Source organism: Haliotis cracherodii, unplaced genomic scaffold (genome assembly GCF_022045235.1).
Source record: "Haliotis cracherodii isolate W230 unplaced genomic scaffold, xgHalCrac1.p SCAF_1, whole genome shotgun sequence".
Lineage (NCBI taxonomy): Eukaryota > Metazoa > Mollusca > Gastropoda > Lepetellida > Haliotidae > Haliotis > Haliotis cracherodii.
This window is the reverse complement of record NW_027266264.1, coordinates 72,046,083-72,067,883: the sequence shown is the minus strand read 5'-3', so window position 1 is coordinate 72,067,883 and position 21,801 is coordinate 72,046,083. Positions and strand designations below refer to the sequence as shown.

General features: G+C 38.2%; 1 protein-coding gene across 2 annotated transcripts in view; it reads left to right on the top strand.

Annotated features, from left to right (window-relative positions):
* Positions 1-21,801, top strand: part of LOC139468968 (potassium/sodium hyperpolarization-activated cyclic nucleotide-gated channel 3-like) — a 181,846-nt gene that overhangs the window by 118,781 nt on the left and 41,264 nt on the right. The window lies entirely within an intron of this gene.

The window sequence follows — 21,801 nt, the reverse complement described above, 5'->3', positions numbered from 1 at the left end:
TCAGATACCTCAAATACCTATGTGCATGAACAAAATGGGGCTCACTAATCATGTTCAATGGCACAATGCTCTTTTATACAACGAATCTAAAAGCAAATTTATTGTAACTTATCTATCTTTTTTTTTAAATGACAATATCAGGTTGTTGTTTTCGTATTTCCTTTTTTCTAGAACGCTATGTCCTCCAGCAACAAATATTCCGTATTGATTTTACAATGCTACAATAGATCATAGAGTTGTGCAAACTGCACTCGGCTTTATTTCAGCCCTAGCTAGTCGCCATACCTCGCTCCGGTGAGAACTAGATCAACAAGACGATCGATACACAAACTACTCTTGAACATTGCCCCAACTTTTTTGTCGATGTGGTGTACATGCTTAATCTTGGTTGTTACAGCACCGAGTGTAATATAGCGAAATATTAAATATTGCTAATGGTTGTCGCGAAGCAAGCATTACTGGTGCAGGGTCACAAGGTTTTGAAAAGCTGGATAGGAATTTGTTTTCCGGAAATTGACACTGCATCAAGTTTGTGTCTTGCATTCCCACACTTTTGCGCGTCGACATTTTCCTTTTTTACTTTTCTTTTTTAAATTTGATAGGTGTCATTTTCTTATGGAACATGGCGAATCTACAGGTACATCGCACTTCACAACATTAAGTCTGTATTATTAACTGACTTTATGAATCAAACTCACACTATATATTTCAAATATGTCATTCATCGTTTTTAACCAAATGTCAAATATAGTACCTTCTCGAAATTTATCAAACATTTATTTTATTTATAAAGAAGAATACATGTCATCGTGGCCCAGATTTCTTGATAAATATTCCTTATGAAATCTATGTATAGCTGTGTCCGTCTCCAGAATCCCTCAATAATGGGACAGTTATTACCTCCCCTTTGGATCAGATGACATGAGTCTTTGCCTCTGTGAAAGGGTAATCCTAATGGTCAAATTTCATAGATACTTTGCTTAAGTGTGCATTTATATTCTAGTGCCAAAACCGCTTTCTGCGATAATTGTGGCACTTAAGTGTATTGCCAAAACTGATGAAAATCCTAATAGAACAAGCCTGAGGGTTATGTTTAAGGGTGAAGATCGATGTTTTTGACTTTACTATTGACTCTTATGATAATTGTCCATCCCATCACGTCCATAAATTAATACAATCACGCTAATCAGTGCCCCGGGGATGAGCTGCATGGAACTAGGGGTGGTAATTAAGGCCCTAACAGACATCCATATAGACCCTGATTAACCACTCCCTGCGAAGTTTAGTCACCTACTCTACCAATGGTACCACTCTCGCTAACACCATTAGTATGTATACAGTCTTTACACCCCAATCCCTCAAATCTTGCTGAATTAGCAGAAACCCTGTAGGAGGGGAAAACATGTCAAGCATATAAACGAGGACCAGACCCCATTTCATTCCCATGCAGAGGAACGCTGATCGTGACTGTTGCTATTGATCTGCTGTTTTTGAGCAGAGTGGCCAGTCTAGACACTAGACTGTGGACGCTGTCTTCCCTAGATCCACTCTGTAATGATTGGAAAGTAGTTTCAGTAGGAAGGGGCCATGTTTAATGGCAATGTAGACAATCATCATTACATTACGTATCGCCCTTCTCATATGATGGCGCTGAGCCTTTGACGTGCCTTAAGCTACTGATTTGCTCAGGCGTTCGCGTCAGTCAGGATAAATATTTCTAGCTTACTTACCAGTCATTGCAATTGCCCATTTGTTTTATGATAATAAACAGTGTTTATTTCCAAAATAAACGGATGTTGGTTCTATTTTCCCGATGACTGACGCGTGGGACAACTCCAACACGCCGCCATGTTGATTTGACGAACTGCTTTGCTCTTACGCAGATTAGATCCTGGATCTGTAAATACAAAAGCTTATACGTAAACATTCAATGTAATCCAGTATAAAAAATGTGAAGATAGTAAATGCTAATGTTTGGATTGTGCTGTATTCCGCCAACTACAAATAACATTTGGTTCAAAATAGCTTCATTTTAATGCTTGATGTGTGATATTGGATACAGATAAACCAATAAACGCTAACTACCAATTGTAACTTCCTAATTCCCAACAAATATCTTCAATTTACAAACAAAAGCGACACAACACTTTCCATAATCATAAGAATCTATGCTAAATGCAGTGTCCATTTTACGATTTCACCTATAAGCATAGGCATGTGTCTATGAGTCACTAGCAAATAGTGATGGTACCGGGTGTTCACGAAAAGGTGAAAGTATCCTGCACATCGGTGGCTTCCGTCACAAACGCTTGCAAAGGCAAGGCAATTTTTCACCTGTAATAGAACATATGGTACAAGTCAAAATAGGGGTGTTCTTTTTGTCACGGCTTCGTAAAATCTGGGAATACCCTCCACATGTCTACCATAAGACCTTTTAAAGCTTTACTAAGATCTTAAATGTTGTAATCTTGATTAAAGAAATGAAACAATTATCACACAACTGTTACAAGACGTTAAAGTATGCAGGATTACAGAAACAACGGATTAATAAGGTTACAATTTGACAATCACAATCTTATTATCACAATGACACTTTAAATGAGAGCTTCGTTACGTCTTGCAATGGGTTCCCACAAGGTGATCATGACATTACATGTGAGGTTAAATGGTCTAAATACCAAGACCAGATTGATTATGTTCATTTGGGATATCAATGTCTTGTCACAGCCACTCAGTAAGATTTGGTGAACGTGCATGTGAGTGTTTATCATCATCATCATCATCATCCGATTTCAGATCACGTTTTCCTTTGTAAAGAAGCCACAAAGACATTAGCAGTCAGCAGACCCATGTGGTCAATTTTGGATTAACAACCTTCTTGGTCTTTACCGTCACAGTATGGCCCATGCAGGAATAGCCGTTTTTACAGTATTCTGACAAATCAATATAACTCACCGACTCCACAAAATAACGAAATGCCGCTTCTGTCACTGAAGTAATTCCAAACCTGCCCAACTCCGAAGAAATTGAGTGAAGCATTTAACTCTTCTATTCAAGGAAATAGTTCAGTTTCGTCCTACTGGCCACAAATTCTGTTTATAGATATAAGAAAAAAATCATTCTGTCTGAAAAAGTATTTAATTTGTGCGCGAAAAAGGTTCAATTTATTAGAGGCAGTTGCACTTCTCAATTCCGAACAAAAAATGTCGTAATACAATTACCTTAGTTTTTAACTCAACAAACTTTCTTAAGTTCCAGATCGACCTGAGTTTTTAGGACTGTGTATATAATGAAATCCGAGCTAAAGAGGGAGGTGGAAATCTCGAGAATAGTCTTACAGTGAGTGCCGAAACCACTGCCTATCAGGAAGAGTGTGAGCGTAATTTAATTTAGAGCAACATGGGGAATCTAAATCAAATTTAGTGCACTAGACAGTAATTTGCTGTCAATACTGTTCCAACATTCCGTTGAGATTCCACGTGTGGAAGTGTACATCTTAGCCAAACATTTGACATCTCGTATTCATCTTAAAAAATCAATAACTTCTACTGATCCTACAGCAGGCTTAGCCTGACTGACGAAGAAGTGTTCCTGACGCCTAATCATATTTAGTATGATTAATTAATAATACCTACTGATGAAAAGCCATTGACTGACTAGTTGATGGAATGGTCGTTTTTATAACGACATCTACCAGTCACATCAGTCTCGCCAGACTCTGTTTCAATGAAATTAATAGCGGATGAAACGTCACCAGTGTGTGCGGAGATATATTGGGTGGTGTTCCAGGCTAAACGGATAGACCGCAATTGATTTGTTGCTAATATCAGCAGCATCTGTCATTTGTCGTGCGGTAGGTTGTACAATGTACATTCGGTGTATATTTCTTATTAGACCATATGTCTTTAATATTCGTTTCTGATTTCTTAATAAACTGAATAATATTTCTTCATTTAATTGCTTGTATTTCAATATAATCATAAACTGACAATAACCTTATATTATCTTTGATATAATTAAAATGTGAACTTACAGAATTGCTTTCCTTCTTATCGCAATGGAGTTCAAAATGATATTAATTAAAAAACTTGTTGAAAAGTGTACATATATGTATAGTCTAGAGGAACTGATTCATAAATTATGCATCTGACAACCCGACGAGTGAACACCAGAATACTGTTGTCAAAACCATTTCGCATGCCAAGCCGACAGATGGTATCTTTAAAGCATACTTTTATTAACTGCAGTAGCATAACGTTAAAGGACACGTGGTTATTATGAAAGTGGTTATTAATTTATGCATCTAACTGTAAAAATTGAATACAAAAAAGGCAAAAAAGCCACACTACCACGAATACCATCAGTAATCTGCAACAGATGTTATTTTGGACATTCTTCGTGCATCTGTTAATACTTTCCAAGAAGATCATTAAATGAATATTATTCTGGTCTAGTGGCACCTGTTGCAACACGTGTCTCGCGAGGAACATCGTATCATCACTCCGAAGATTCCACAGGTTTAACGCTAGCCATACCTTTAATGTTCGCCATATACTAGCAGCGTGAGATCATCTTTCCATCCAGAAGTCTGTTGAAAACGTCTCGCGTCCATCGCCGGAAGAAGTTTAAGGACATTGCAGTAATGACTCGGCCGTCTTAAGAGGTTGGAGTTAATGATTTTCTTTGATATAATCTGTGTAACGTCTATGACAATTCGATAATGTATGCAACAATATGACGTGATGCTGTATGTCACATAATCTACTCGGATTAGTTCCCAACTACTCATGGTAGGATATATAGAGATTTTCACTTTTTAAACTTTTTTTTATATACAAAATATCAACACACGTCGATGAAAGTAGCAAAACGCCCAGGGTTAGAGTGGAGGTGCTGATATATTTCATGTCAAAAGACATCAGGGTGGTAGTATTCAATGCCATTCTAGATTATATAAATTTTCAGTAATTACGCTGTCGTGACACTGTATTTTCTGGTCCATTACTTGATTGTCTGGTCAAGATTCGATTGTTTACAGGTCACTGACGTGTGGCAGGAGTGGTGCTTTGCGGTGTCAGGCAACAGACAAACAATCACTTTTTGTTCAGGTTGTGAATCGAGGGACATGCTTGCCCTCTACGCGAACACCTGGTGTCATCACTGATTTTCAGTAGTCCATTCGTATGACTTTCACCACTTTTGACACTTGCGCACGCTAGTTGTTCTTTGACGCTGAGGTTAGTATTTATACAAAAGAAGTGCATTAACTGGATAACCACGTTGCATTTTTTTTAAATTTGCGACTTATACATTTGCGATATATTTTTAAATGACTACCTACATAATGCATTTACACGTGTTCACAAATCCAAGTCACCTGTGAGTTGGTGAGTTTGGTTTTACGCCGCTTTTAGCAATATTCAAGCAATATCCCGACCACCTGAAATGGGCTTCACACATTGTACCCATGTCGGGAATCGAACCCGGGTCTTCGACGTGACGAGCGAACGCTTTAATCCCTAGGCTACCCGACCTTCCCAAATTACGAACTTCAACGAAGTTTCTTTAGCACAAAATGATAAATTGATCAAGAGTTTATTTGTTGAGAAAGACTGCCAGTCTGTCGATGTGGCGACGTTCCCAAATTACGTTACAGTTGAAAAGCGACGTTACTATGCCAAGAAGGCAAAGATTTAGAACTGTTTTAGTTTTGCACTCAGTCATATCCTCAAAGAGTTTTAAAAAATGTATGGAGATACACATTGGGAATACGACGGATACATTTTTGGCAATCTTTACACCACTGTCAATTACGTTTAGGTAGTCTTGAGTGTATAATTAACTGAAAGAAGGACGCATTTATCTGGGCGCGATAATACACCACATGGATGGTCTCAGCTCCAAGTCACTGGAGCCTGTGGTAGACTTGATTTCCCAACAGATGAGCAAGTTTCCCTATATTGTGCTTTGCTTGTTTCCAGACTGTTCAGTGCTTTACTGATGGTTATACGTGGCTAGTCATTATGGTGAGCATAACAGATGGGAAGTGCTGGTAGATGGTTGGGTAAATGCATGTGCCATGTCAGTCATACGGTATCTTAGCATTATAATTTAAAGAAAAACGCTTATTTCTGTTCTTACTTCACTCCCGTTACGTAGGTTTATGTAGCCTTCACGCAGGGATTATAGATTCAGTGTGACTAAATCAGCACTCAGCAACATTCCAGCTATATCATGGCGGTCTCTAAATAATAGAGTCTATCCAGACAATCCAGTGATTGACATCATGGCCATCGACCTATGCATTCGGGATACGATGACATGCATGAACAAAGTCAGCAGGCCTCAACACCCGATCCTCTTAGTCGCCTCTGTCGACAAGCATTGGTTGCTGAAGACCAATTCTAAGCCCGATCTTCACGGGTTACTTCATATAAAATATACATGAGCTGGAACATTATGCTACATTCTTCCTGAACTTACTGCATATAAACAGAACTACAGATGGTGAAGCCAATAGTAAACGGAGGTCACCGAAGAGATATAGTTATGTTACATTTGTATCTCACGAAACACCCGTCTATGTATGCGGTCCTGAAATATTTTAAGACATTTCAGTGAAATAAATGTGAAAGAAACTGATTATGTCAGTAGACTATCTATCAATGACAAAAACATGTTTTGTTTTTTATGGTAAGTCAGGTAACCCTCTCCCCATAAACAGAACCCATTGATACAGCAGATTGTGGAATCACGCTTATTTCTGTGCTAATAGATCCCACATGCAAATTACCGTCGGTTGTCCTATCTACAAAACGGACATCTAGACATGTTGTTTAGTTCAACGTTGACCCTTGTGGTGATTCCAGGCCATATATGTCGCCAGCATACCACGCTTGACATAAAAAAAGGATAAACACGTGATCGGTTGATTGTTATTGGTTATTTGTAACCTGTTTCATCGTACCCCGACTGCGTGGATCGTTGCGCGTGTGAGCACCCACACAATTGTCTGGTTCGAACTCGTTCACTTACAGACAGCCGTTATATAACTGTAATATCACCGACTACTAAACAACGCATACATTCTTGTTAAAACTGAGATTTCGAGTCAGTTTTATTAAGAGGTCTCGTATATGAAGCTCCCAAGACACTTAGAGTGGGATATCCTTTGGCGTGTATGAAGGAAGGTCAAACGACTTATTGGCCGTGTTAATATCCATAATATTGCCAACATTGCTAATTCTGTTAATATTGCTTACTAATGATTTTGCTGCAACGTCATCAGGCAGCAGGTGGTAAATGATAAACAAAACCGTTATATAAAGCAGAATTCATCTCTGTAACGACGTGATAACGAGTCTTACCCTATTGAAAACGGTCATGCGTCTTTTCGAATAGGCCTTCATTTTTCATAATGATTTGTTCGATTACGTTCATCTTCTGTCTACATTGAGATTTTTCTTGTTTAAATAGTTATAGTTATATATATAATCTCGGAAGATGAGCGGACTGTTATCTGATTGGCAAGTAAGATGGGGAGTAAGACGTTCATTCAATATTTCCTGTGTGGTTTCCGATGAACGGATACCACACACCTTCACAGATAAACACACATACACCATCAGACGGCGTTGAGTCCGTAAATCCATATCAAATGTTTACGTTCTTGTATGCTATGGGTCTAGAACAATTGCCACCCAGACAATTGCCAACGGCAAATTACCATCCGAACAAATGCCACCTAGGGCAATTACCACCAGGGACAACTGTCGCCCAGTGAATTTACTACAGCAAGTAGGATTATTCCACCCAAAAGTTTTTTATCAAATAAAATGTGAATCTCAATTCACACTGAGAGAAACAAACACATGCTCTTGAAAGGAAGATGTAAGCAGTTTTCATGTTTTCTTTGTAAACCCTTTGCGTTGTGAGAGGAGAAGGAGAAAGCCGGGTTGCATGTTACTTACAATAACATTGGTTAGGAACCAATATTTGTTTGATAACTCCGTGATGACATGTATGATAATGTTACTGATAGAGAGGAGTTACTGAATATGCATATGTTGGAAACTGCTTGGTCGTTTGATGGTAGATTGAAGCCAGACTAGAGGAGGAACATTATACAATTAAAGTAAGTAAGATATATATATAAATATTAAGTGTGTAGGCATGATGGGCATACATTGTTCACAGGCTTGGATAACCAGGTACAATGTATAAAGTCAGAAAGGGCTGAAATGATAGTCCATTGTGATAGGTAATTGGAATGTAAGACACAAGGAACTTAAGAATACTGATGTCAGTTATCACTGTGAACTGTGGCGCACAGGAGAATGTAACGTTTCCATCAAGGTGCTTGACAACCAATGTGGTGGGACTCTACATGACCATGTGTCATCTGAGCAATGTATTTTGTTCTAATAGCATTAATTACATGTTTAAACAACATGTTATCCACAGTGTACCCCGCTGTTAAGTGTTTGTGTAAACAACTGAGTAAGGGAACCCTAAACATGTTTATGGAATAATTGTGTTCTTCATGGCTAGCTTTAAACGTTGAAGAAATATTGAAAGACCAGTTCCTGCAGAATTGGCGCGGATCCATTACTGAGACTTCTTAAAGTCTTAATGTATTATAAAATATAAACTTTGAAAATATCTCTATCTGCCTAAAAAAGTTTATCACCCAATCTTACAATCTAGAACCACAAACCATAACTTACCAATTGAGACTGGACGCTGGTCTGATATCCCAAGGATGGAACGTTTGTGTAATCTATGTAGTTCTCCCGCGGCTGGTGACGAGTTTCAGTACCTGTTCAGATGTGAAGCTCCTATCCAGTGGCGGCCTATGTACATACCTAAAGATCTCTCTGAATGGCCTAATATTTATGAATTAAAAAAATGTTAATCCAGCATTAGAGTAAAAGATATGAAAAAATTGTCCAAATTCATCAATATCATATTTAGAAATGTTGGAGCTGTTCGAAAACGTGTTTGAGATTCTTGTTACTTTATTTCTATCATATTTCATTGTTACCTTTGATCACTATTATGTATTTTTATTATATTAAGAATTTATATTTTAATGTTTCTCGTGTACAACCGTTGGTGGGTTTATGTGAGAATAAACTGAACTGAACTGTTTATGGGTGGTAATTGTCCGGATGGCAATTGTCCAGCGGCAATTGTCTGGGTGGTAATTGTCCTGCTCCCGTGTGCTATATGTAAAGCAAAGGACGTGTGCGTGTACAGAGATCATCACATGAAAGCAGACTTGGCGGGTAGACGTATTACTGTACTGTAAAAAAACAATCCGAAATACTTGCAGCATATTTTGAAAAAACCAAGACGACGCCTTCCAATCAGACCTTCTTGATTTCTGAAATCTTTCCTTAAATTATTGCAGTTCTGTTGCGAATATCAGTTTTCCAAGATGCATTACGTCAACTCCCGATTGGAAAATATAGTAACATTCGCAGAAAATATTTAAATGTCCACGTGAAAGCGCTCCCACATCCCTACACCCCTACACGCCACGCCCCCCACACCCCTACACCCCCAAACCCCTACAGCCACACAGCCCCACACCCCTACACCCCCACACCCCTACAACCCCCCCAACCACATCCCCCCTTCACCCCCCTTCATCCCCCCCCCCCCCCACACACACACACACACACATCCCCCCCACACCCACACACACCCACACGACCATAAACCACGCGCAGCTCTCGGTCCCATTCCACAAAATATGTGCCCATCGGGGATTAATCCTGGGACTAGACAATCTAAGTTATATTTAGTTTGTTTCTAACAAGGCATAAGTTAACGTGAGCTGTGGACACGGTATTCAAACGGATGACCAGATACAAAATGTCCCGTAATGCGATTAAAAAGTCCGAGACGGAAGCAGGCAGAATGTGTGGCGGTCCGATCGTTAAAACTGCGCAGCGCGTCAAACACTGGGAACCCGTTTGGGGGAAGATTTCGCCTGTTATCTTTTATCGTCTGTTTTACGCTTTTTCCGTTTTTCAAATTTAATTTTGGTAAACAATTTCTGATTACGTATACCCTAAAGTATTAAAATCACCATTTTTTTCTTGCCCTTTAGGGAACTCACGGCCATTCCTTTTGTTACAACGTTTCGAAATTACTGGAATATTTCTGAAAATAAAACCCACTCTCTTAACAACCTACTCGATCATGAGCCACAATGAGACATTTTAGTAGATGTATGAGTACTTTAAACGAATAGTCAGAGACATCGAACCAAATGTCTAATTCCCATGGAGTAATTAGCGGTATTGTTCATGTGAATCACGAATATATGGTACAGCGAACTCATCGTGTATGTACACTTATGTGTTTCTCCACATCAATGGGCTGGACCCTGATATAAATGGGCTATCTTTAAATGGCCGTTACTCAATTGGTCTTACACAGAGCCAGACAATGCCAACCGGGTATGTGTAATGGCTAATGTTTGTATGTCTGGATATCACGTTCCTTCATGATGTATATTAGAGGGTGTGTCCAGCTGTGTGCTGTCGGGGCGGTCGGGTAGCCTGGTGGTTAAAGCGTTCGCTCGTCACTCCGAAGACCCGGGTTCGATTCCCGACATGGGTACAATTAGGGAAGCCTTTCTGGTGTCCCCCGCCGGGATATTGCTGGAATATTGCTAAAAGCGGCGTAAAACCATACTCACTCGCTCACTCACTGTATGCTGTCACTGAGTTGGCTCAATTGACTCTGGTTATCGGACATTAGGATGCAGATGGGGTTACGACTTGTGTGTGTGTGTGTGTGTGTGTGTGTGTGTGTGTATGTGTGTGTGTGTGTGTGTGTGTGTGTGTGTGTGTGTGTGTGTGTGTGTGTGTGTGTGTGTGTGTGTGTGTACTGACTGTTGTTTGTTGAACTGGGTATACCTATCATTGTCTACATGCTGGTCTATTCATCTTTATCTATCTTTATTTGGCGAACTATAATCCACGTCATCGTATTTAGTAATACATTTTCTAGATTTGCAACTTACTGATAATAGCCATCGAGTTCAACAACTCATAAAACCTCTGCATATTGCGGATGGAAATGTTCTCCTACATAAACCAGGTCAGCGAGCCTGACCACCCGATCCCCTTAATCGCCTCTAACGACAAGCATATGACTTTCTGAAGATCAATTCTAACCCGGATTTTCACGGATTACTTCATGCTTAATAGGATAGGAAACAATATTTGATAAATTATGTATAAGCTGGTGCTTTTTACTACATTCTTCTTGAACTTACTGCATATAAACAGAACTACAGCAGATGAAGCCAATAATAAACGGAGGTCACCGAAGAGATATAGTTATTTTACATTGGCGATTGTATCTAACAACAGACCCGTCCAAATGTATCTATAAGCTTACCCTGAAATGAACCGATTGATGTTCATTAAGATGCGGTCCTGAAATATTTTAGGACATTTCAGTGAAATAAATGTTATCCTTTCCTGAAAACAAACACTGATCTGTTAGTAGTATATAAAATCATCAATGGCAAATCAAGTCGTCCTCCCCCAAAGAAGCGACCCTATTGATACAGCAGATTGTGGATTCACGCTTGTTTTGGTGGTCGCACATCCCACATACAAATTACCGTCGGTTTTCCAATCCGCCAAGCGGCCATCAAGACATGTTGTTTAGCTCAACGCAGCGCCTTTGTGGTGAAACCAGGCCATATTTGTCGCCAATATACCACGATAAAACAGGATCGGGTGATTGTAATTGGTTATTTGTAACCTGTTTCATCGTACCCCACTGCGTGGATCGTTGCGCGTGCGAGCACCCACAGATTTGTCTGGTTCAAACTCGTTCACTTACAGACAACCGTTATATAACTGTTATATCACCGACTCCTAAACAATGAACAGATGTTATGTAAAAACTGAGATGTTCAGGTCAGTTTTATAATAGGTCTCGTATATGAAGCTTCCAAGACACTTAGAGTGTGAATTCCTTGGGCGTGTATCGAGAAAAGGTCAAACGACTCATTGATCGTGTAAATATGCATAATATTGCCAACATCGCTACTTCTGTTAATGTTGCTTATTAGTTATTTTTGCTGCAACGTCATCAGGCATCAGGTGGTAAATGATAAACAAAACCGTTATATAAAGCAGAATTCATCTCTGTAACGACGTGATAATGAGTCTTAAGCTATTGAAAACGGTCAGGCGTCATTTCGAATTGGCCTTCATTATTCATAATGGTTTGTTTGATTTCGTGCATCTTCTGTCTACATTGAGATCTCTTGTTTTAGTAGATATATATCTATATATAATATCGGAGCGGACGGGCGGGCTGTGTCTCTGATGGACTGAAGCTCTGCCATATGGAAAGCAAAGCACGGATGATGAAAAACGTATCATTGTCATAGCATGATCCCGTATATATTTCTGGATATTAGTTCATACCAAATATAATCCTTATCGATTTGTTTTCGAAATATGCATTTGTAGCAAATTCGATAAGAATTATATTTGGTATGAACTCATATCCAGAAATAAATACGGGATCATGTTATAACAGTGATACGGTGTCCAATCGTCCACGCTTTGCTTTAAATATATATAATATATACTATTATATACTTGGCGTGATGTGTCAGATATCGAACGTGTTTTTCACCGCGAAACAACAATACCTCCAAAATGTATTTAGCATAATCCAAAAATACTTGTAATTATATTTTGAAAACACCTTGCTTGGAATCAGACCTCATTTATTTCTGAAATATTGTCTAAAGGAATCCAAGGTCATTCTGTTTGTTACAAAGACTCGATGTTACTGGGACATTAGTGAAAGCGGTATGACACTAATTGATCTCGGACACACACTCCCTGAACGATCTCCTCTAACATGATGGACAATGAGACTACATTTGTGAGGGTGTATGAGTACCTTAAATGAATAGACAGAGACAAAGAACCAAATGTCTAGTTCCCATGGTGTAATTAATGGTACGGTTAATGTGAATCACGAATTTCTAGAACAGTGAACTCATTGTGTATGTACACTTACGTACTTCTCCACATCAATGAGCTGAACTGATGTAAATGTGTTATCTACAAATGATCTTAACTCAAGTGATCTTACATAAAGCCATACAATGCCGTGACATGGGTAATGTGTGCATGCCTGAAAATGTCATTTCTTCATGATGTATATCAGAGCTCGTGTCCAGCTGTGTGCTGTCACTGTGTGTACTCATTATGGGTCATGAAGATGTAGATGCGGTCAAGACTTATGTGTGTGTTGACGGTGTAATCATTTACTGTTTTGGTTGAACTCGGTATGGCTATCTGTCATGGTCTATGCACTGGTCCATTAACCTTTGTCTGCATTGTTTGGGCGAGTTATAGTGTACTTAATATTATTTGGTAATATTTTTTTCTAGATTTGCAACTTTCTAATAATAGTCATCGAGTTCAGCAACGCATGTACCCCGCGGATATTGCGTAATGGAAGTAGATTTCCCATGACCTATGCTTGTCGTAAGAGGCGTTACAAATCAGACTGGGGTGGTCAGACACGGTGTGTTCGTTGTTTCGAGTCCGCGGACCCCGATGGACGTTGTGCATTAGATGAACCACTTCAAGGTTGAATATTGTACAGACAACCGTGTTAGAAACCTGAAACAATACTGACTGCTCGCTCACAAAGCACATGTCTCTGTCCCATCTACACATACACAGAGGATATGATATGAGTGTTCTTGTCACACTATGTGTACGACACGAGTGTCTAATTACCGTAATTAAGGCACATGTGTCGAAAACATAGTATGACAAGAACACGAATATAATATACTATTTGTTACCGAAAACGGATGTTTACATACAGCGGCTAATTTTAGTGTTTACCTATAACAGCAGCGGAACCACAATTTGTCGAATGACGTCAATTATCTTCAGCTATGACGTCGTTTCTAGTGTGACGTCATTCCGACTTCACGTCACAATAATATAAGATTCGAATGACGTCAACAATGCCGTCCGGATGACGGAAACAATACACTGTTGTCTCGTGCATGATATGACCAAAGGGCACATATGATTTTTTGTGAACCCCGATATGTTTGCCTTCGTAGGTATTAGGTAGGTATATCAATGGCATATTATTCAAAATTTGTGTGATTTTAGAAAACTATTTTAATTCGAATATGTCGGAACTTTGGATATTATGACGGGCCCGCGGAGGACCTGAAATATGAGTCATGTTACGATATATTTGACATGTGATCATGACTTTGTTCGTTTTTTAATAATTTGTTTATTTTTCGAAAGCATTTACAAGGTTTTGCATAACAATATATTCAAAGAAATAAAACCATAACAGCTTGACCAAAGCTACTGAACGTAACCTCTATTACAATTAATGATGGAAGTATACTTTGTTAACTTATACAATTCATTGAGCTCCTTCTGTATAAATTGGAATGTTGGTAAATTGTTATAATTTCTAAAGTTGAAAACAATTCGTTTTGACAAAATAGTGATAAGAGTTAAAAGATTGTTATTCTTCGATATGTAACGAAAACAATCTTTAGAAAATGTTACCCTTCTTGGCGTTTTTTGTGATATCCAAGTTTCCATGTCTCGCCAGATGGAACTCACTTTGTTGCACTCCCCAAACATCTTCTGTTCCTTTAGAACAGCAGCTACAACTTGTACTGTCTAAGCATCCCATTTTATTAAGAAGACAGATTGTTGGCAAAATCTTATGTAAAATTTGACACTGGAATCGTTGTAGTTGAGTCACGTTCGTGAAACTAAAACGTACAGAATTGATACTTTTCCTGTCTTGTTCTTCAATATCGTGTCCAAGTTCGTACACTCATTAGCAAAATGATTATTTCTCTCATATATCTTTTAATATTTATTTTACAGAAATACTGTGAACCTATTGTTTTGTTGTTCAGATGATATACATGAAATCGTAAAAAGGGAGATTTCAGAATAATCGTTGGTTTCGACAGTATTGTTTAACAGCGTGAAGAACATCTGGGCAAGTTTTCAGTTGGTTTTCCAATTGAAAACGATTTTAAAGGTTTTGAATGACATGAATTGCCCGTTACTGGTATTTCCTATTTTTATGTTCTCGTTATACTACATATATTGTGCAAGGATATCCTTGTCATTTATGCTCTCCACGTGGATGCTATCTTTGAATTTCTACAAGGCCGTAATAAGGTCATTGTACTTACCTTGGTAATCATTTGTAATATTAATGTCTTGCAGGTTATTTCGAATGCATTATAGGGACGAGGTACATTTAAGAAGAAGAATGTACACCACTTTGATATCGTTTGCTCTACGTATCATTGCTATTTTTGGGGCATGTAATAATTCTAGCATGTTGGGTCATTTTATACTTTCATCTGATGTTTCACATATAATTTGACTTCTCTCTACTTTGTCGGGTTTACCCATTTAAATGATAAGAAGCACCTTCTTAGAAAACGTTTACGCTTTAAGTTTGTATCTGGATGATCTGGTAGAGATGAGAATAACTGGTTACATTTTGGTAGAATTTGTGCTTTCAGGACGGTTTTTCTCTCAAACGAGTTAAGTTTATTGATCAAGTGCGCATGAGTGTTTTACATTTTCTAAATAGATTGTCATATTTCAAGCCAATCATTTCGCCGAGATCAGTACTGAATTTAAGTCCAAGTAGATTGAACGAATTTTGCCTCCAATCCAGGTTCCACTCTTGGCATGCTTTTATTCTAGATCGTTTTTGTATCCTATCCAGAGTTTCCTTGTATTGCCAATGCTAACGTTTAAGCCAGAAGGTCTTGCATAGAAACTGAGAGTTGTAGTACAGTATAGAGGCCTCCTTCTGAAGGATCTAGAGCACAAGTTGTGTCATCTACAAATTGTGAGAGTAAATATTAAATATTACCAATCTTAATACCTTTTATGTTATTGTTATTTATCATTACTGCTTGTATTTCAGCACATAGTATAAAGATATGGGAAGACAAAGGATTGCCTTGTCTGCAACCCACAGATATTTTCTGATAAATGGGGATCAAAAGCCCTCGACTAATATACATGATTGAATTTCGTTGTAAAAGGTTTTTACCAAAAACCAAAACAAGGTTTTGTAAAATATAAATTCCCAATTAACTGCATCAAATGCCTTTTAAAAATCTACATGTAATAAACCTGGTATCTGATAGGTATCTGTGTATTCCAGCAGATCATAGGTTTGTCTTTGAGATTTTAAAGTATACCGATAGTGAGTTTATTGGTCGCCAGTTTTTCAAATGTTGTTTTGGTTTATTTTCTTTGGGGATACACATTAATTTTCAATTATTGTAAGCGCCATAGTAGATATTTCCCAAGGTCATTCCAGACATATTTGATATTCGCTGTATATCGAATCTTGTCATTTATTAAGTGTTTAAAAACTTCCTATACCTCATTGTAGGTCAGTTCTGGGCCATTTCAGTTGATAGTTTAGGAATATCGTAATCTTAAACATTGGTCTATTTTTGAAATATCATGTTTTGAGTATAGTTTCAAACAATATACTTTTTTACTTCTTTTAGTATATCATCTTGTGATTCAATCATTCTATCATCTTCCTGTTCTATTGTGTTTATGCATTTATTTCTTGATTAGAAACGTGTATCTATAGGTGAGTGGTCCAATCTGAAACTAGGTCCTATTTCCGTTTTCATAGTGAAAGGCAACATATTATGGGAAGTTAAAAAGTAGTCCAAGCGTCTTTGTTTCAAAGGGGTGGATTGTCGCCATGTATATCTGTTACTGAAGGGGCTATGTACATACCATACATCTATTCAATGCGACCTTAAGTTGTAGACTTCTATCTCTTGCTTTTTGGATTATTTACTTTGTTGTAATTGAATGCAGCTTTTGAATACTTTTGTATATTCCAGTCTCCACACAAAACAATATGGTCACTCTCGAGAGATCTAATTGTCGAACATAAGTTGTCATCGTCTATGTTTGGTCCATAAATAGTAACGACAGCCAGCTTGTAATCGTCAATGTCCATTTCTACCATACGCAAATTACCATCCACATCGTATTTCGTTTTCGGTTTTACAGTCAAAATTAGTGACACATAACATTGTCAGCAAAGTGCAGGCTTGGCCTACCCACGGATTTCATGGGGTTAAATGTCATTGGTAGTTACCATCTACAGTCTAGAAATCATATGGCGCAAACATGAGCACAAATGCTACACACCGAAGTAAGGCAAGTACAATACTGTTGAACGCACGCGTGTGCGAAATGGATTGGCCCAGAGCGCAGAAAACAACAACAACAACGTAAAAACTAAAACGTGCGGCATAAGGGTAGCAGTTGCATAAAGATCTGCGCACGAGTTGTGCTAATTATTGTATTATTTTATCCTACAGAGTCGAAAGAAACATAATCAGTTCGTTAAATGTATATATAAGTTTATACCCAATGTGGTTTGTGGATTCATGGCCTACTATTAAAAGATGAAGACTATATCTGTGGACAAGATAGTTTTGTACAGATTCCCGACGTAACCTCCTACAGGGAAGACCGTATGATACGGAATTCCAGGCACACACATACCAAACAGGGAATTTGTGGATTCGGATTTCATCGAAAATTATCACAGTGAAATCGTCGCGTTGTAAGATTTGAAAAATAAATTATACTCACTTTAAATGTCATGGTATTTATCCATAATCAGATATGGCACAAAGCACGTCACATCACAGCACAAATGTTGCACACAAAACGTAAAGCAATTAAAACACTGTTGAGAGCAGAACATCCACATAATTCCATGCTATAAACACATACATGTGTAATTTTTCTCCACACGAATTGTTTTATCCTACAAAGACGACAGTAGCGTAACGTTTTCGTTAAATGTATATATAATTCCAATAGTGTTTGTGAATTCATGGCCTTTTATTAAGGGATGAAGACTACATCTTTGGACAAGACACACTTGTACAGATTCTCAGCATAACTTGTTGCAGGAAAGACACATTATCTAGCACACAGAGTACATAGACACTCGGGTTAGCCGAGTGGTTAAAGCGTTAGCTCGTTACACCGAAGACCCGGGTTCGATTCCCAACATGGGTACAATGTATGAAGCCCATGTCCCCCGCTGATATTGCTGGAATTTGGCAAAAGCGGCATAAAACAATACTCACTCACTCACACAGACAACACAAACTGGGCTAGTCAATTGATTGAAGGTTCGTTTTAATCATATCGGCGCCACGACGATACTGGGTCTTGTGGATCCATCGTTTCCAAACCAACCTCTGTGGCAACAACCTGTGCCCGCGCCCAGATCTTTTCTCTTGCTCAGATCTCAGCTGTTTTCTCATGATGTTCAGTTTAATTAATATTCAATATTTTCTGCATTAATACATTCATCCATGAACTGTCAGTTATCAACTGCAACTGAACGTGACGTCATCCCATCTTCTACTTAACGCCTTTGACGGATCCACGGTGACCTTGACATGAAGTGACATCCACGCACTGGCCCATCCAATAAACACGAACCAAAGTAAGACAGACATCTGCTTCTGAAACCACAGTATCGTCATTTATAGCGTCATAAAACACCAGTTGTCAAACCATACGTCATGCCGGCATTATATACAGCTGGAGAAAGCAGTGTGTAGGACTACGTATTAGCTAATAGTTCCTATTTAGCCGACATTTGCGTGGCTTGTGTGAAGACATCACGCGACCTCTATGGTGGCGTTGAAAGCATTCAACCGATGGAATAGGTTATAAAAATCCTACATCGCCTTCATGACGACACGTCTTCGATTACCTGCGAGTCCGTGTTAGAATGTCATGCCATAGCCATGTAAGGCTTGAGCATCTTCGCTGTCGCCAATCCCATTATACGATTGCACGAAGTCTCGTCAATCAATAGTTGCCTTGTCCGGCTGGTCATTTTATATAAGACTCTGTGGAAACTGATATTCGTTTCCATATTCGCTACTGCCGTGAACACAGCGTTGGTTTATATATTCTCTAACTCTGTGTAGGGTTACGTACATGTATCTATGGGTGCTATGGATTCTACGTTGCATGAACCCCGTTCCACCCGTATGTACTTTCCCTACTATCTACATTTCCGCATCATTTTTTAAATATTTTTTTTTTTTTTTTTTATTCCCATCATTTCAAATACAAAGTATACATGGAACATGTTACATTAAGATCAGCATGGTATATATTCAAATCGCCTTGTTTGTACATTCAGTAGTTTGTTTCTCTAGTACATCTGGTAGATCTATATATTATAATGTTTCTATACAGAATAACAGACAAATTGTAATATTCAATCATATCATGGTATTCTTGAATAATGTGTGGAATGAAGACCAAAAAGAGAAATATTTAGCTTGTTTACAATTTGAGAAAGCAATAGATCTTGTAGCTTCATAATATTTAATTATTTCCTACTTTACTTGTTTAAAATGTGGAATTGATTTCATTCTCATTTGTTTATAAATTACAAATTTTGCAATTAAAAATATAATATTTAAAGAGTTATTGTTTTTTCCTTTAAATCCAAATAAAAGATTTTGGTTACTACAATCAATACAATCCGCATCATGGTCTTTGTATATGAATAATCCCCAGAGAATCGCCCGACCAACGCGGTGTTTCTGTTAGTGTAACATATCAAACACTACTATACCGAAGACCGTAATAACTTTCTGATGTTTGCGCATGTGCATTTTAGATATGCTGATTGGTCAATTTAAGCCACATGACGTCACAATACTTCACTGTTGAGAAAAATACGATCATCCCTTGTTTATGACGTCACAAATTGATTATATTACGTCATCTAAACAATAAGGTGCCTTCTGTAAAGTGATTCTGCAGGGATGACAAAATGATTTCAGACATATTTGTCAATGAATAATATATAGAATAATCTCGGAATTACGGAATATCTGACCCTCGTGAATGAATGCTTCAAGTTTCTTGCCAAAGGCTTGGGATTAACACCATTAAGTCACTAGGGCCAGATAATCTGTCATTCCTCGTAGCTTCTTGGTTATTCTCTAATTGTTTTACTGTTGAATATGATCCCTTGTGTCGTCACCTTATCGGGGGTGGAGGTCATAGAATTTGCGAATTTGCGGATTCCATTTTCTTTCCCTGTGACAGATAAATGAATAATTATACCCATGTGACTTTTATTGTTTTTAAGTTAGCTTTGTATATTTTTTAATACTGACAAATCATTTTATCATAAGACCCATTTGTGATCTATGGCCTGGGTAACCATAGAGCCGCTTGTAACACAAAATGTTAAAGTGGCTATTTAAGTATAAGTAGGTTAATTCATATTTAATACTGCATTGATAAGAGATGTATCAGACCCGTGATGATCCGGGTTAGAATAGATCTTCAGCAACCAATGTTTGCCGTAGGAGGCGACTAACGGGATCGGGATGTCAGTCTCGCTGACTTGGTTCATGCATGTCATCGTATCCCAATTGCGTGGATCGATTGTCATGATGTCAATCACTGGATTGTCTGGTCTAAACTCGATAACTTTCAGACCGCCGTCATATAGCTGGAATATTGCTGAGTACGGGGTTAAACAACAAACAAACACACATTAGTTATCTGATACATTTGGTATCTGTTATCGATCGAAACATATACATCTAATATATAATTGATCATTCAATCATTATCAAGCTGTGCGACGTTCTATAAGTACCAACGGACGCAACAGGAATTACATACACGCAAACAAGTCACATCCATGATAAGTGAATACGCCGGTCGGATATCATGTCGACACAAGACCATTATTTAGGTTAATGGAACTGAGATTTGTTGTGGGAAATACTGGAAAGGGGCATTCGCAGACATAGCAAGATTGTCAGCAGAAGCCTGATTCCCTGCGACGTCACCGCGTTCTTCAGTCGTCACCACCACGTGACGTCTAATCGAAAGGTCTTACAGGGTCACTTTCATTGTGACAGAGAGGACAGTTGTTATCAATTGTACGTGTATCATGCCGAAAGTAGGTTTACTGCAACATGTTATCATATACATCTAAAGACAGCAGTTGTTTTTCGCCTGGTCTACAGTGGCCGTACCGTTTTCTCGGAAAGGAATCATGCATTTCGAGAGGACGGAATTTCGAGATTCAGGGAGCTTATTGAATTTAGACGTCGAATTAACCGTCAACTGTATATCATATGTGTGTTCTGTTTAGTTCCTATCGTAATGTCCCCTTTGCCAAATGTGAGCCTGCCTCAACACAAGATGAACAATACTGACACGAAGCATATAAAAACATTGCATGGATATTTCAATTCTGGAAATGCTCCTGAGTAATCAATTTGCCCCTTGTCTCAAAAAGGCTAAAGCCATTTCCATTTAACAAATTTGACAAGGCGCAAAACAAACCAAATGACGTTGAATTATCATTATGGAAATAAGAAATATGAAATATTACAAAAAATCAAATTCAATCACCAGTCGACACGTTTGCGAAATTTAAATCACAAACCATCTTAAACCAGTAATGAAACTATCCAAACCAATAAACGTAAAAGGCTCAAAATAATCATCAAAACCCGTAAATAGAACTATTTCGTTCAACAGTAACCACATAATTATGAACAAATGCGATTATTAACGACATAACAATAAAAACATTAAATCTTACGATCCTATGAAAAAATGTGAACATAAATTTTACAGACGCCAGTAACCCCCAAATGCT